Source organism: Chiloscyllium punctatum, chromosome 36 (genome assembly GCF_047496795.1).
Source record: "Chiloscyllium punctatum isolate Juve2018m chromosome 36, sChiPun1.3, whole genome shotgun sequence".
Classification (NCBI taxonomy): domain Eukaryota; kingdom Metazoa; phylum Chordata; class Chondrichthyes; order Orectolobiformes; family Hemiscylliidae; genus Chiloscyllium; species Chiloscyllium punctatum.
In genome coordinates this window covers 58,800,411-58,816,574 of record NC_092774.1, presented here as the reverse complement: position 1 = coordinate 58,816,574, position 16,164 = coordinate 58,800,411, and the positions used below count along the sequence as shown (strand labels likewise).

Sequence of the window (16,164 nt, the reverse complement as noted above, 5' to 3'; positions counted from 1 at the left end):
ACCTTATAGAGGTTTACAAAATTATGAGGGGCATGGATAGAATAAATAGGCAAAGGTTTTTCTCTGGGTTCGGGGAGTCCAGAACGAGAGGGCATAGGTTTAGGGTGAGAGGGGAAAGATAGAAATGAGACTGAAGGAGCAACTGAATCACGCAGAGGGTGGTACGTGTATGGAATGAGCTGTCAGAGGAAACGGTGGAGGCTGGTACAATTGCCACATTTAAGAGGCTTTTGGATGGCTCTATGAATAGGAAGGGTTTGGAAGGATATATTTGGGTGCTGGTAGGTGGGACTAGATTGGGTTGTGATATCTGGTCGGCATGGATGAGTTAGACTAAAGGGTCTGTTTCCATGCTGGACATCTCTGTGACTCTATGATTTTGTCTGGCAGCTCAACGTTTGTATATCTATTCCCCAGAGTAGAGGGTGTCCAAAACTAGAGGTGTTTAGGCTGAGAGGGAAAAGGTTTAAAAGGGACTGAACGGGGGAACTTTTTCACACAGAGCGTGGCATGCGTTTGGAATAAGCTGCCAGAGGCAGTGGTCGAGGCTGGTAGAATTACAACATTTAAAAGGCATCTGGATGGAGGTATGAATAGGAAGGGCTGAGAGAGATATGGGCCAAATGCTGGCAAATGGATCACGAGGGTAATGTAGGAAATGTTGTCGGCGTGGACCGAAAGGTTTGTTTCTGATCTCTGCAAGTCTATGACTGTATTTCTACATATTCTGAACCAATTCACAAGACTAGGAATAGGCCATTCCAAGCTTACCGGCTGTCCTCAATTGTGGCCTAACTGCGCAGATTTCAATGCAAGTTTCAGAAAGATGTCTGCAGCTTTTTTTTTAAACATTTGAATGTGCTTTCAGACATTACTGATGTTTCTGAATACATCATTTTAGCTATTCTCAATGTTAAAGGTCAGCCAATTCTCACGCTTCCCTTCCCCACCCCCACCCCAGGTCGCCATCACCATCCATTCTCTCTCTATCATTAGAAGGGTTTGATACAGAGATCAAAGAGGGCTCGAGGCACGAGAAAGGACGGGGGAGGGTACTCAGAGTGAGATTGAACGGGGGGGGGGCGCAGAGACTGGGGAAGAGAAAGAGAGAAAATAGGTAGAAGAGCAGAGCATTGGTGGTAGAGAATGCATGGGGGTACACAGGGTGGGAGCAGAGAGAGAGAATTTGGTGAAGAGGATTGGGGAGGAGAGAGAGAATGCAGAGTTGCAAAGTGTGAAGTGAAAGAAATTGGTTCCAGAGTGTGGGGAGAGAGAATGGACGGGGCAGTGGGTGGGGAGAGAATGGATGGGGGTCTGTGGTGGGGAGATAATGGACGGGGCAGTGGGTGGGGAGAGAATGGACGGGGGCAATGGGTGGGGAGAGAATTCATGGGGCAGTGGATGGGGAGAGATTGGACGGGGAGCAGTGGATCAGGACAGAATGGACACGGGGCAGTGGGCGGGGAGAGAATGGATGGGGCAGTAGGTGGGGAGAGAATGAATGGGGTCAATGGGTGGGGAGAGAATGGACGGGGAGCAGTGGGTGGGGAGAGAATGGACGGGCGGCAGTGGGTGGGGACAGAATGGACGGGGCAAAGGTTGGGGTGAGAATGGAAGGGGTAGAGGGTGGAGAAAGAGAGCAACAATGAATGGCAGGAGAAGGTGGGGGAGAGAAGGAATGGATGAGGGGAGCGTGTGGGAGGTGAGAGAAAATGAGTGTAAGGGAAGGGACTGGATTGGGGAAGGCAGAGGGTGGAGCGATAAAGGGAATGGATGGGTACAGAGGGTGGATGAGGGACTGGACAGAGGGCAGAGGGTGCAGAGATAGAATGGACGGGGTGGGGAGAGTGGCATGTGGGGAGAGAGAGAGAAGGGACTGGTAGGTTAGGGTAGAGAGAGAGAATGGACAGGGGATGCTATGGGTGGCGGTAAGGGAATGGACAGGGGACGCTATGGGGATGATTGGATGGGGAGGTGAGAATGCATCCCACCCACTCCCAGCATCCCCTTCTCTGCACATGTGCAGTGCAGACTTTTCTGAATGACACGAGAGACGAGTCTGGAACACTGTGAATGCAATCACCATCACATCCAGGCATCAGCAAACCACTGCCTTTCTGTCTTAAAAACTAAATAAAGATGTGGGCTATACACTAATGATGGCGAGATATGGCTGAGAAACTGAACAGATGGTCAGCACTTTCAGGAGAGGGGAGCTGGGCAAAGGGAGGAGGATGGAAGGATGAATTTGGGTTGGAATACATTGAAAGGTTTAGGAATTGAGAGACAGTGATTTCGGGTAGAAGATAGAGAAGGCTGTTCTCTGCAAACCAAAATTCTCTCATCCTATTTTCTGCCCTGCACTGACAGCAGTGATCTGTTTTCTCAAGTTATTAGCAGAGGAGGATTTGCTTTTCAGGCATGGAATAGAAATTTAGTCAGGGCCTGAATATCAGCAGTGTTTGAATCCGGGAGGTGAAATGTTTGTCTGCAGGAAATGATTTCAAATATCAACATGCATTGAGAATCCCCGTGAATACACGCAGCCTGCGTGGGAGTACTCAAGGGTTCTCATTGCGGAGAGGACTTTAATTTTTCAACGAAATGTGGACCAGTGTTCTCGCTATAGACGAGCCCTTCATTGGATCGTTCAATCTGCCGAGTAACAACGACCCCTTCCCCGTGGAAACTCTGTGAAAGCAAATTGAATTCCTCAAACTGATTGGAGTGTCACCAAGATTGGGGAGAAGCCAATCGAATGCATAGAGCTGGAGAGGGGATTCCTCGCAGCGCCAGGGACCTGGGTTCGATCCGACCCGCACAGTGACTGTGTGGAGTTTGCACTTTCCTACCCCTCCCCCACCCCCTGTTCACGTCGGTTTCCTCTGGGTGCTCGCGTTTTCTCCCATGTTCCAAAGATGTGCAGGCTAGAGTGGATTGGGCGTTCGAAATTCAGGGATTAGCTGTGGGGTTAACTGGTGGGTCGGGGAGTGGGGGTATGTTCTTCGGAGGGTCAGTGTGGACTTGGTGGATCAAACGGCCTGTTTCCACAGTGAATCCCCCAACGTGTCTGCAGACTGGTTTCCAGCTCCATCTTCTCTGTGCCGAAGGTCCTCCAGTATGTGTATTCCTTCGTTTTCAGCACCCAGAACGTCTCACCTTCTGCAAATCGAAAGACAAGTCCCACTCGGCCCTCTCTAATGTGTATTGTGTAACTGCTTAATCATTTTTAGTGGCCCAGCAAACGCTGATAACCAAGTTCGGAAACCAGGAGGATGGCCTCAATCGCGAACTTGGGTTCATGTCACATGACAGGTAACCCCACTTCACTGTTACGCTCTCTCTCTCTCACTCTCTCACTCTCACACTCACTCTTCCATACTCACACGCTCATGCAGAGCCTTTCCGATAGACATGCTCTCTCTCAGACACACACTAATACGCCCCCCCCACTCACACCCACGCATACATCTTCGCACATGATTACACTCCATCACACACACACTTTACCCAGCATGCACAAGCACATACACACTCTCTCTCTCATGCATTCACTCACACATTTGGGATGAATTTGCTTTTGCAGGATTATATATTTGGAAATAGAAACAGTCTGACTCAAGATTGGGATACAGACAGACTCACCTCACAGCTTTCATGCGTTGTTTGATGTGAGGTGTTACCTCCTTGTATAAAACATCAAGTTTCCTGGAGAACGTGACTTAACAGTTCTGGAATGTACATATTAATGAACCGAAATCTGCAACCCATTTTAAAAGATGAAAGATTTAACAGCAATCTAGGTTTCTTCAATACGTCACTTATGTTGAATGACACTATAATGTTTTTGTGATATATTCTGTGTCTTGTGATTCTACACCACAGCTACCTGAAGAAGGAGCAGCACTTCGAAACATAGTGCTTCCAAATAAACCTGTTAGAATATACCCTGGTGTTTGTGAGATTTTAAAACTTTGTTTCCAGTGAATACAGCCCACACCTCCCACTGTTGCCAGTAAACTTTGCAATTCCAATGAAACAATGAACCTGAAGTCCTGAAAAAATATACAATTTGTAACAATATTAGCGACTCATTCACTGGTCCTTCTGAGACATGACATTAGTGCTGGAGGCTGAAAGAAATGAACAGCTTTAAAACAAAAACCTGTTGGACGTCACAGAGTCTAAGCCGGGTGGTAAGTTCAGGTAACCTTTACTACGACCCTCTTTTGTTACAGCTTCAGATTTCCCCAGGAAAAGGGCATACAAAAAGTAGTTTTTAAAGAAAACACCTCCAGCTCAAAATGCACCCACTCTCTCCCCCCCCCCCCCCCCACTTTCTTTGTTGGTCAGCTGAGTTGACCCTTTGTAACTGGATCCCTGGTACAGCCGGGTAAAACATGCAGCTGGGATGACTGAGTGAACCCTTTCCCGCAACGGCAGTTTCCTTCACTAAAAAGGTCATGAGTGAATCAGATGGTGTTTTTTCCCCCTAAAAGTGGTTTCATCCTTAGATTCTGAAGTCCAGATTACTGAACGAGCTCCAATTCTGCCATCCACCGCAGTGGGATTCGAACCTGGGACGCCCCAGTGCTGGGTTGATCGGAGCACTTGGCCATCGCTCCTTCGATCCCCTTGCACTGGCACGTGAACTCGATGGTGCCTCCTCAGGTGGGAGGAGCAGGTGAAGCCCTTTTGGAACTTACAGCAGGTGAATGGCCTCTCTCCAGTGTGGACCCACTGGTGGGTCAGCAGTGCAGCTGACTGAGTGAGCTCTCCCCTGCACATGGGGCACGTGAATGGCTTCTCTCTGACTGAACCCCTTCCTGGACACTGAGCAGGTGAACGTCCTCACCCCGTTGTGAATGCGTCTGTGGGTTTCCAGCACTGATGGGGAAGGGAATCCTTTCCCACAGTCCCCACATTTCCACGGTTTCCCCATTGGGTGGAGCTTTCCTTGTGTTGCTCTGGGTTTGAAATTACAAACAGAGCGGGGACATCGTCTTTCACACCGCGAGGGGTGTGATTTTAATTCCCCAATCTGAGTAAATGGTTTGAAGCACTTTTCACAGTCAGCGCACTGAATCTTCTTCACTCGGTATCTCAGTATTCTCCCTGCCACACCAGTGTCCAAAGTCTCTCAAGCAGACAAAAGCAAACATTTCTTCAGGACCATGGGGACAATGGATGACGTATCTGACTCCACCTACTTGTTTCAACTGCAGCTCACAGCTTCTTCACACATCCCAATTAATCTTTCTCATTGTCATGAAACCGGCGTATGGGTACAATTCCTAATCTGCAGGAATGAGAATCGTTTCACTGTCTCGCGTCAGTAAATGTCCCTGAGAACATCAAAGTCAAGTCACAGCGCTGTCAGAGGAGGGGAAGCTGAAAGAGACCCACATGCTGCTCATGGGCACATTTCACTTTCCCCAACTCACCGCCCCAACCACTGCGGCTCTTGGGAGTGGAAATGGAACAAACACCAAAACCCAGTCTCAGCTTTGTAAATCTTCAGGAAATAAGAAAACTGTACATCCCTTCGGGTCTTCCATCCTGGGCTGACAGCGTTGATTTTAAATGGCTGTCCAGTCAGTGTCGATTCGTTTTGGCTGAAAAAATCTTCCTTATCTCATCCCAGCATTTCTTGCCACAGAGAACTGTGCGGCAGAGTTCATGTATATATTTCCTTGTATGGTATTTTGTAAATTACATTCGTTTTCTGGTTGTTTGTATCGGGTATTTCAGGTTCATTAGCCGCTGTTTAAGTTGTGTTGGTAGGTTTGTGGGCTACCATGATGCTGAGAGGATTGAGTTTTCCGGACATCATTTCCCAGATGTCTTTAATGTAAAGCAATGTGGCTAGGGTTTCTCCAGACGTTGTGTCTACTTGTGTCAGTTTGTTGGTGTGAAATTGGCACACTGGGTTTATTGGGTCGGCAAAAGTGAGGACTGCAGATGCTGGAAACCAGAGTTTAGATCAGAGTGGTGCTAGAAAAGCACAGCAGGTCAGACAGCTTCCGAGGAGCAGGAAAATCGACGTTTCGGGCAAAAGCCCTTCATCAGGAATAGAGGCAGGACCCCTCCAGGGTGGAGAGATAAATTGGGGCTGAGGTGTGCGGGGCCAAAGGTAGCAAAAAGTACAATAGGTGAATGGGGGTGGGGATGGAGGTGACAGATCAGAGAGGAGGGTGGAGTGGATAGGTGGGGAGGGAGATTGGCAGGTAGGACAGATCATGAGGACAGCGCTGAGCTGGAAGGCTAGAATTGAGGTAAGGTGGGGGAGGGGAAATGAGGAAACTGATGAAGTCCACATTGATGGCCTGGGGTTGAATTTACCCCAAGCGGAAGATGAGACGTTCATCCTCCAGGCATCGGGTGGGGAGGGAGCGGCGATGGAGGAGGCCCAGGACCTGCATGTCCTCGGCAGAGTGGGAGGGGGTTTGAAATGTTGGGCCATAGGGCGATGGGGTTGATTGGTGCGGGTGTCCTGGAGATGTTCCCTCAAGCGCTGTGACTTGACTCTTCGAGGAGTCTCTAGTCTCCCCAATGTGGAGGAGACTGCATCAGGAGCAATGGATACAAGAAATGACATTGTTGGATGCACAGGTGAAAGCCTTCGACCGACCATGGCCCGGATTCGATTTCCGGGCAGGAAAGTATTGTTCGGTAGAGCTGTGAGGCTGTGCTTGCATCTCCCTGGTGGTCTAGTGGTTAGGATTCGGCGCTTTCACCGCCGCGGCCCGGGTTCGATTCCCGGTCAGGGAAACTGTTTTCAGGGGGTTAAGGGGCTCCCCGTTCTTCGGAAATGCTCTGTGCAGTTATTTATTGATCTTCGTCGTTCCTGGGTGCAGCAGTGTGTCGTGGCTCGCTGAAATAGTGTCCTGATTCAGATGTGTTTGATTGTGTAGGGGTGATTGCATCTGTAGTTAAGTTCTTGGTTCGCGTGCATTGTTTTCCTGTAGACGCTGTTTTGAATTTACCATTGACTGTTCGCTCCACTGTGACATCAAGAAATGGCACTTTGTTGTTGTTCTCCTCTTTTGTGAATCTTATGCCAGTAAGGAGATTGTTGATGGTGTTGTAGGTTTCCTCTAATTTGTTTCATTTTTTGATGAGAAAAGTGTAATCGCTGTAGCGGACCCAAAGTTTGGGTTGGATCGTTGGAAGGGCTGTCTGTTCGAGTCTCTGCATTATTGCTTCTGCTAGGAATCCTGATGCTGGAGGTTTCGTGCGTATTTCGTTGATTTGTTTGTAGGGCTTGTTATTGAATATGAAGTGGATGGTAAGGCACAGTTCCACGAGCTTGACAGTGCTATCTTTGCTGATGAAGTTGATGCTGTGTTTGTGACTTTGGTTCTTCGAGTAGTGTCTTCAGTTTTCTTTGGCCACGTTGATGTTAATGGATGTGAACAGGGCTGTTATGTCAAAGGACAACATTAATCCATCCTCTTCTATCTCAGTGTCTTTGGTGTTCAGGAATTCTTGGATGGAGTAAATGGAGTGGAGTGAATCTTCGACTTGGGGTTTTAGTCCTCAGTGGAGGTGTTTTAGCCTTCAGTGGAGGCCTTTGACTAGTCTGTATATTAGTGTTCCAAGTAGTGAGACTATGGTCTAAGGGGGGCTCCTGGTTTGACGGGGAGGAGAACAACAAAGTGCCATTCCTTGATGTCACAGTGGAGCGAACAGTCAATGCGGAACTTCAAACTGGCATCTACAGAAAAACAACAGACCCAAACCAAGTACTTAACTGCAGAAGCAATCATCCCAACACCCACAAACGAAGCTGCATCAGGAGATTATTTCAACGAGCCACTACACACTGCAGCACAGAGAAACTACGAAGAGCACAAGAGAAATACGTATATAGTGTATTAAAGGAGAACGGGTCCCCAATAAACCCCCTCCGCCGATTTCTCATTGATACTTTCAAGGTGACTCTCAAAAATTCGGTTTGACCCTCCATTCTTTCCTGTTTGTTTTTTGTGGGTTTTGAAAGATTTCCCAATCCTCTGACTGAGTATTGGAGTTGGAAGGTTGTGTTGTGGTTGTACAGGACACTTTTTAGGCCACTTTTGGAATATTGTGTACAATTCTAGTCTCCCTCGTATCAGACGGATATTGTGAAATTTGAAAGGGTTCTGAAGCACCAATGGTTCCACAGAGATGAAGAGGCCCTTCTGCTGCCCTGAGTGTGGGAAGGCCTTCAGTGATTCCGCTGCCCTGCTGACGCACCAGTTGGTCCACACCGGGGAAGGCTGTTCTCCAGCCCCAAGTGCGAGATGGCCTTCAGCAGTTCTTCCCACCTGCTGAGACACCAGTGGGTCCACACTGAGGAGAGGCCGTTCTTCTGCCCCGATTGCAGGAAGGGCTTTGCACTTTCCTCCGACCTGCTGGCCCATTGGTGGGTCCACATGGGGGAGAGGCCGTTCAGTTGCCTAAGTGAAGGAAAGACTTCATCAATTCCTCTGTCTTACTGAGGCACCAGTCCGTCCACACCGGGGAGATGCCATTCTCCTGCCCAAGTGTGAGAAGGGCTTTACCCGCTCCTCCACACTGCTGAAGCACCAGCTGATCCACACGGGGGGATGGGGGGGTGGAGAGGGGAGGCATTTTTGCTGCCCTGAGTGCGGGAGGTCCTTCAGCAATTCCTCCACCCTGCTGAAGCACCAGTGTGTCCACACCGGGAGAGGCCCTTCAGCTGGCCCGAGGGTGGGAAGAGGTTCATGTTTTCCTGCAACTTGCGGAAGCACCAGCGGGGGCACCAGTGCTCCCAGCAATCAGATCCCACCGGTAACGCTGCCTTTAGTCACCCCCCAGTACTGAACCTCCTGCCAGTTCTGACAGTGGGTGCAGTGGGAGAGTAGGTGGGCTGTTTTTGTTTTCTGCTGGACTGCAATTGCCTGCCCCACCCCCCACAACTACAACCCCATGGTGGCTCAAGGTTAGCACTGCTGCCTCATGTCACCAGGAACCCAGGAATACTTCCACCCTTGGGGCTCTGTGTGCAATTTATGGAGGGTAGGAAAATGGATCTGAGTGGGTTACTCTTTGGAGAATCTGTGCAGATGTGTTGGGCTGAAGGACCTGTTTCCACACTGTAGGAGTTCAACCATCATATGAGCTTTGCTTTCATTGGAAACTGCTGCTCATTGAGCCAGGGACTGCACATTGCCAAATGAAATGATCCAGAGAAACGTAAGACCGCAAGACCATCGGAGCAGAAGTTAGGCCATTCGGCCCATCGAGTCTACTCAGCAATACGTTAGTGACAAAAGTAGTGCAGATGAGATTAGCTACAGTGTGGAAACAGGCCATTTGTCCCAACAAGTCCACAGCGACCCTCCGAAGAGTCACCCATCCAGACCCATTTCTCTCTGACTAATATACCTAACTCTGTGGGCAGTTAAGCATGGCCAATCCACATGACCTGAACATCTTTGGACGATGGAAGAAAACAGGACCACCCAGAGAAAACCCACGCAGACACCGGGAGAATATGAAAACTCCTCACAGACAGCCACCCAAGGCTGGAATCAAACCTGGGTCCCTAGCACGGTAAGCCTGCAGTGGTAAACACTGAGCCACTACATATTGCAACCCGAAGTAGGCAAGCAGGAGGTTGGGAGAATGCAGCAAGCCAGGCAGCACCAGGATGTGGAGTAGTCAGCGGTTTGGGTATTAACCCTTCTTCAGGACTGAAACGTTGACTTCTCTTTGAGAAATGATTTACGGGAATGTTGCTGGGGGTTGGAGGATTTGAGCTACAGGGAGAGGCTGAATAGGCTGGAACTGTTTTCACTGGACCATCAGAGGCAGAGGAGTGACCTAATAGAGGTTACAAAATCATGAGTGGCATGGACAGGTTAATAGACAAGGTATTTTCCCTGGGATGGGGGAGTCCAGAACTAGAGGGCATAGGTTTAGGGTGAGAGGCGAAATATATTAAAGGGACAACTTCTTCATGCAGAGGGTGGTACTTATATGAAATGAGCTGCCACAGGATTTGGGTCAGGTGCTGTCAAATGGGACTAGATTAGTTTAGGAAATCAGGTCAGCATTGGCAAGTTGGACGAAAGGGTCTGTTTCCATGTTGTATGTGTCTCTGACTACTGGTCCTGATGTAAGTTTAAAATCGAGTCCAAGTAACTTTGAATAGTTCAATCTTGTTGAGCTCACCTCCTGAAAAGTTTCAGATGAATCCCTCTGAGCGATACTGTTTAAACATGCTGAGTTGGACAAAGTATCCCATCAAGTTCAACACAAACCCAGAGTTGAAGAAGTCAGAAGTCAGAACACCAAGGGGACCAAAACTGATCATAATATTCCAGGTGCAGCCTCATCAACTTCCTGTATAACGACAACATAACTATATCTAAACTCAATTCCCGAACTGATGAAGGTTAGTGTGCCTAAACCTTTCTTCACTGCCTTGTGTATCGATGTAACCAGAGATATAGGACCTACTTTAAACTGAGCCACAATCCTGCTTCTGGGAGCACAGTGACTAATAGGGACGGCAAAAGGGAGATTGACCTTTAAATGGAGTATAAAAGTAGGGAAGTTATAGTGGAGGTTTTGATTGAAAGGGCAGTGAAGATTAAACCAGCTGACAGTGGATCTCAATCACATGTAGATCAGACCAGGTTCGGACAGCAGGAAACCAGATAGGTTTTTACAACAAACCACAACGAGGTCATCATTAGACTCTTAATTCCGGATTTATATTGAATTCAGATTCCACCATCTGCCGTGGCAGGTTTTGAACACAAGTCCCTAGAACATTACTTGGGTGAATAGTCTGGTGACAATAAAGTCGGCCATCGCCTCCCCTGAACACATTGGCTGATTGTGTTCAGAGGTAACAAAGGAGCAAGAGGTTTTAGCAGCTGCTAAGTTGTTGATATTACACAAGGGAACATCAGTACTCTCAGTAATGGCACATACTGAAGTCAGTGTCCTGTATCAGAGGGAAGGGCTCGGGAACCATAAGAAATAGGAACAGGAATATGCCATTCAGCCCCTTGAGCCTGCTTCTCCATTCAGTAGGATTCTGGGTGATCTGGCATTCTCCACATTCACTTTCCTGCCCTTTTCCTGTAACTGTTCATCCCCCGACTCTTCACGAATCTATCGATCCTAGTTTTAAAGTGACATGAAGGCTGTCAACAGAGTTACTGGGGTGGGGGTGGGGGGTGGGGACGGGGGCTCAGGTCGAACTTGGGGACTAAAACAATGGCTTCACACTTCACAATATTTAACTAAGGGAATGTTTATGGTTATCCAATGCTGGAAATTGGGCAGGCATTCAGATAAAATTATTGGTAAATTATGAATGATAGAGGAGTCGGGAGAGAAGTGGTGTTCAGGCACAGTTGGATATCATTAGTATAGATGCTAACACCAGCAGCTACGGTAAAACAAATAAGAACGGAAGACACTAAAAGCAGACCCTACCAGAGGATAGAGTGATGCTGGAGAGGGTCAGTTCTGTCATTAACCCTGATCAAGGCTGTCCGCAGGTCGACGAAGGAATGTTCATCCCTGTCACCGTTACAAAGGATGTCAAATATGACCTTGATAAGAACTGTTTCAGGGGTAGAAACCAGACTTGAAGGCTTTAAACACAGAATTCTGGAAGAGATGGGAATGGCTAATTCAACAATGTTACATCCAAACCAACACTTCTATTCGTGCGATAATAATAGAAGTGTTTTGGTTTTTATTTCGAAGATTCTCAGCAACACTGAGTAAGAAGCAACAAAATTAACACAAGAAGTACTGCAATTGCTACAATGTGCCTGCTCCCAATAGGGGGCCATCGGTGTGAAATTAACTGTCTACAAGGGACAATATTGTAAAGGAATTACCCAGTTCATAGCTATAAGAGGGGAGACACAGACTGCTTGATCCAAACATATAATGGGCGGGAGTTGGCCACCGGGCACTTCGAGCCTGCTGCAACATTCAATAAGATCATGGCTGAACTGAATTCAACCTCAACTCTCCATTCCAACATATCCCCGACAATCTTTCATCCACTTGGTTATCAAGAACCTATCTACCTCTGCCTTAAAGATTTTGAATCCACTGCCTTTTGAAGAAGACACACAACCCTCAGAAAGAAAATAAATCATCCTCATTTTTGTCTTCTACATTTAAAATATGACCCTGTACTTTCAGATATTAAGATAGGGACACATGCTGCATTCAAATAATACCTGTGGTACAGTTAACTATCTCAAAGTGCTTCACATGAACATTGTGAGAATTCCTTTAAAAATCACAAGACCGGAGCACAGATGAGACAGGTGACCAAATTCTTGGTCAAAGGGACAAGTCTAGGGCAATCTTTTGAACAGGTTCAATTTCCCAAACATCAGAGGACAAAGACGTGCACAGCAAACTCAAAATAGCAAAGAATGGGGAACAACAGTGTCGTCATAACGTCACAGGATGAGTAATCCAGGGAACATGAGTTCAAATCCCACCACAGCAAGAGGTAAGATGTGAATAATTCAAATCATAAATGGGGAACACAAAGTAAGTCTCAGTATGGTATCGATGGCACTGACGTCAATTGTCCTAAAAACCCATGTTCACCAATGTCCTTTCATGAGGGAAACTGCCATCCTTGCATGGTCTGACTTACATGTGACTCCAGACCCACAGCAATGTGGTTGACTCTTAAACTGCCCTCTGAATTAGCACAAGCAAGACACCTTGCACTTAGGGATGGATAACAAACATCAACCTTGTGAAAGTGTCATAACAGAAATTGCTGGAGAAACTCAGCCAGTCTGGCAACACTGGTGGAGAGAGAGAGAAAGAAACAAAGACAATATCCTGGCTTGAGTCCAGAACAGTTGTGAAGAAGGGTCACAGCACTTGAAATGCTAACTCTGCTTCTCTCTCCACATGTGCTGCCAGTCCTATTGGATTTCTCCAGTATTTGACGCATTTTTGTGTTTCAGATCTCCATCATCTGCAGTTCTTCATTACACTGACTTAGGGAAGCTCAAATCCCATAAAAGGGTAGAGCAGAAGCGCTGGAATTACTCAGCAAGTCTGGCACCAGTTATGGAGATTAAAAACACTTCGTACTTCGGGTCATTGAATGATCTTACATCAGGGACAAACTTTTGGGGAAGCTGCAAGAGTAAAAGGCACCAGTGTAACTTCAACATCTGGGAGAACTCTCTCAGCCTTAGGGGTCAGGCTGACTCAGCATTCTGGTCCTGCTCATTACCTGTTAAATTCTCCATTTGTTGTTCTTGTTATATTTCTACATGGTTGACACATTCCTATGTTTTAAAATGAAATTCCAGCAGGCAGGAATTTTCCATGTATGTAATCATACATTAGAGGGTTTGGAACGTGGATGTAACTTTTAAACAGAAAGTATTTATTCATGCATGGGGTGTGGGCATCGCTGGCAATGCCAGCATTTATACCCATCCTTAACCACCCTGTGGTTGTTTGGAAAAGTGCATGAAGGTGTCTGAGATTGTCTTGATCAGCACAGCAATCTCAAAGATGGGTGTGCTCAGGTACAAGTACCCTCCACTCCCACAGCCAAGTCTGCATTCACTTCAATTATAGATGCCATCTAAACCTCCCAGGACAAGGACAGCATGGGATGACAATCAGAATAAAGCTTCCTCTACTCTTCAATTGCAAGTGAAGCTACCTCAACACTGTCCCCAACAAACACTGCCAAGACAGAGACTGCATTGGGTTAGGTACAGAGTAAAACTTCCTCTACACTTCCCCATTCATACAGTCCCAGGGGAAGGACAGCAAAGGGTTAAATAAACAGTAGAGCTTCTTCCATTCTGACTGACACTTAGTCCGTACTATACCAATCCTCAAGGAAAATTCAGAACTGAGACTATTATCTGGTACTGAATTCACACATCCTAATGGGAATGACAGCAACAGAAAATCATGACGTGACACACAGATAAAACACACACAATGTACAACAAAACTCGACTGTTATTGGGATCAAAGACATTGAAATTACAGGAGACATAGTCCCTGCAGTGATCCAAATGTGAGCTGAACAAATTTTACACTTGAACAATATTCCCTGAGAATGCAATATCCACCTCACTGCTGTCTATTCAGTTCCTGTGCTCTCGTTCAGGGCTGAGGTGCGGCTGACCACATTGTGGCGTGTGGGTTAAGAGGTTGGACAGTTAAGGTCAACTTGGATTGAGGGCATCCTTTGTCATGCCAGTGAGGTCAAGGGTCGCTCATTTACTCAACTTATAATCGGGGACAAGGGGATGTCAGGCTGGGCTTGTATCAGTTTAAGTTTACAAGAAACAGATGATCCAATGGAGCTGTATAACATCTGGAGAGGACTTATTGTAAATGTAATGTCAACTCAATTCTAGCCAGAGACTAGTCTCTCATTTAAGATAGGAGAGTTTTTTATTTCTCTCAAGTGTTCTCGAGTCTTTGAAATTCACTTCTTTAGAGACCAGCATGTGGTGGTGGGTAACGAACTGGTTCTGGGTTGGACGGTCAGTCAATGTTGACTCGATGGGCTGAATGGCTTACTTGCACGCAATTGACCTATATCAATCAATAATATGCACTTGCTTTATGGTTACCGACATCAAATTACATGAGTGGTTTTGGTGATTTCATCTCTTATTATTGTATTCAACCAACTACAGCATCTAGAAACTTGCTTAATTACAATATCCAATATCTGCAGAGTACTTTTTCTTTTTGTCAAGACCATTATCTTGAACTCCGACGTGTGACCTCCTCATTGCTGTCAAAGTTCTTTATTTGTCTCTACATTGTCATGTTTTTACTTTGTCGAATGTCCTCCTGGCATTTACAGTTAAGACCCTATATTCTGCCCTCGTCAACATTTTCCCTTACAATTCTCTACTAAGGATTTCATGACAAACCTCAGAGTGTGGTGAGACTGCGGAACTCACTACCACAGTGAATAGTTGGAGTGGAATACACTACAACTGAGGGTAAGCAACCCAATACAACTGAATGTCACTGTCACCAGATCCACAACACAGTGAAATTTAAACATGCAATGTCCCTCAATTTCTCAACTGTCCCGAACCAGACTTGATGAAGAACAGATCTTGCACATCAACATTATAATTTAAACAACAACCAAATTATAAATATGGCAAATTTTCTCGGACAAAGTTAAAGATGATAATCTCATTAATAGCAATTATTTAAACCCTTTGATCAAGTCCCCCACCATCTCAGAGACAGAGACTTTAGCGGCAAATTAAGAAAGATTTTTTTTTTAAACTTACAATTTCAAGCAAACAGTTTCCAACAATGGATTGCCAAGCCTTTGTGCAATCTTTGGACTATGACTGTTTCACAGACACGTAACTGTAAATCTAATTTAAAAGTCACTGCTGAATGTGAATAGACACCCCAGTATTCAGCCATTTCTTACAGGCTGGGACTCATTCCCAGAAAGAGCCAACAATTCTTTAACTGGACAGTAGAATCTAGAGAGAACAGCTCCTGGTCTCAAAGAGCAGCAGTGCCCAATGGAAGCAAAGTTGCAGGGGTGGGGGAGCACGACCGCATAAAACAAAAAAAAAGACCGACTTTCCCATTATCAGTACTGTCAGAATGTGCAGGAGTTCAGTCCTCGCAGTGGCCCACAGCAGCTTCACCAGCAGAATCAGATTGTTGGGAGCACTGGTGTGCGCGCTGGTGCTTCTGCAAGGTGCAGAATGATGAGAACCTCCGCTTCCACTCGGGGCAGGTGAACAGCCTCTCCCCGGTATGGCCCCATCTGTGCCTCAGCAGTTGGGAGGAATTGCTGAAGGCCTTCCATCACTCTGGGCAGGGGAAGGGCCTCTCCCCCGTATGGACCCGAAGGTGGGATGCCTGGGTAAAGTCCTTCCCGCACTTGAGGCAGGAGAATGGGCTCTCCCCGGTGTGGACCCAATGTTGCCTCAGCAGGGCAGAGGTATCATTGAAGGCCTTCCCGTACTTGGAGCAGCTGAAGGGCTTCTCTAATATGTGAACCCGGCGGTGGGTCAGTAGGACAGAGGAATAGCTGAAGGTCTTCCCGCATTTGGGGCAGGAGAATGGCCTCTCGCCTGTGTGGACCCCCTGGTGGCTCTGCAGAGAGTAGGAATGCTGAAGGTC

The 16,164-nt window shown here is 46.9% G+C and overlaps 1 non-coding gene across 1 annotated transcript; it reads left to right on the top strand.

Moving 5' to 3' along the window:
- The first annotated feature begins 6,699 nt into the window (after positions 1–6,699).
- Positions 6,700–6,771, top strand: trnae-uuc (transfer RNA glutamic acid (anticodon UUC)). The gene has a single exon. It is a non-coding gene; the product is annotated as a tRNA-Glu (tRNA).
- Positions 6,772–16,164: the final 9,393 nt, after the last annotated feature.